The sequence below is a fragment of the Erpetoichthys calabaricus genome, chromosome 2, assembly GCF_900747795.2.
Source record: "Erpetoichthys calabaricus chromosome 2, fErpCal1.3, whole genome shotgun sequence".
In the NCBI taxonomy this organism is placed as follows: domain Eukaryota; kingdom Metazoa; phylum Chordata; class Cladistia; order Polypteriformes; family Polypteridae; genus Erpetoichthys; species Erpetoichthys calabaricus.
In genome coordinates, this window is record NC_041395.2 from 191,121,408 (window position 1) to 191,123,361 (window position 1,954).

A 1,954-nucleotide genomic window follows, 5' to 3' on the forward strand; every position below is an offset into this window, starting at 1 on the left:
GGGAGGAACCAGGTATCGGCAGCAGTGTGAGCGGAGCAGAGCTCAGTGGCTTCCCGTGGAATTGGCGGTGTGGACATGGCCTAAAATAAAAGATTTTCTGTGCCTGATGGATGAATATCTCTCTGTGCTGCGGGGCCTGATCAGGGTTAGTTTTAAAAGACAGGCACCAGGGCTAAGAACTGTGGATAGTTTCCTGCCTGTGTTTTAACCTCAATTTTAATGGATTTATTTATTGGAACTTTAAACCACCACAGACACTTCTGTTTATGGATTATTTATTTATTGAACTTTTCAGGCATTGCACTGTTTTGGACAATTTGTTTTTTGATATTTTTAAAAAAAGATCTGGAACACTTTTTCACCTACTCCTTTGCTTTGTGTGTTGTGTCATCAAGAGCAAATGGAAGTGTGGAGCTGACCTACACCATCACAGGCTGTGTGACTCATCACTTCTGATGAACTGTTTCACTGAGGTTTGGTCCTTATCTTGTGTTCGGTGTTGCCAGAGTTGGCTGTGGGCACCCTATGTTTCTGAATTGGTGCAGATATAACAAAAAAGTGGAAAAAGGATCAAGTAAGAGCAAATACTGTATGTATAAAGGTACATCTGATTGAGGCCATATTAGATGCAAACTCATAATGTTGTGGAGTTGAGGAGTAGTTTCAAATAATAAATAAACTATGGAAATTGTTTTTATTGATTGGATATTATTATTGTATATATGATTTTATTGTTATTATTAGCGATGAGCAAACTTTGCAGAGTTCACTTTGCCGTGAGTTTGGCAAAACAGCAGAAATGTTTGCAATATCTGCCACACTCAGCAAATTGTATTAAAGTCAATGGGGATAGAAGAACTGAACTGTTGTGCTAATCAGTGCTAATTACTACCTAACCATGCATCACCCAACAAAAGAAGCAGGGGGAACAAATGCGACAAACAAAATACAGCAAACAGCCTCAAACTAGCAATAAGTAAATAAAATAAAGATTGCTGTATTCACAGAGTTACACTCTTGGGGAACACATTTGCCATGCCACGAAGTCCATTCCCATTGTGAAGTCCCTGTGCAGCATGCACGTCTTTATTATCTCACAAGATTCTGTGCAGATGCTTTGAACTTTCTTCTTCCATCAAGAAGAAACCCCTTGCAAATAGTAATACATCTTTAGTTTTTACTATTACACAGCCTGTGCTTTCTGATAAGGAAAACACTGGAAAGCTCATTTAATGCCTGTGTTGTATTGTGGCTGCAGCACATGGTTAATTATACATGCAAATTAGCCACATAGAGCTGAGCCAGGAGGACACACGCTGCCAGTCATATATGGGTACAGTACATATCTAATATATAAAGCATGTTTATATTTAACACTATGATAAACAGATAATGTATGTTAAAGATATATGTGTATGTACTTATATCCTTATATTATTTAGCTTGTGTCCATCTGTGCTCGATATAAACAACGGTTGCCATAACTACTATATCCTTCCACAACAATAGTGAGGAATCCATTTTCCTGGCAGAGTTTTTGTCTTAGGCTTATCTTCAAGTCTTCAGTTCTTCAATGTGACCAATTATGGATTGTGGTATTTGACTTTTTATATGGTGCATTCTTTGTTACTGACTGAAACTGCATTATGACACTACCATTTTACACCTCCTTTTTTCTTCACTTTAACGTAAGCCTCCCGATAAAATGAAAAGGCACATACAGCCTAGTTGCAACCAACAGAAACAGTCTCGTCGGCCTACGTACTCACACCAATGCACAGAAGGAGAAATATCTACATCATGCCAGAGAAACCAGCATAGGCAAGATGCCTTAGAACAACAAAGACAACGTATGACAAACCAGAGAACGACACTATCCGAAAATCAGTGGCAGCAAGTTTTGCACGTAGACAGTGAATGAAAAAACTAATATCACACACAGCCTTTCTGAAGA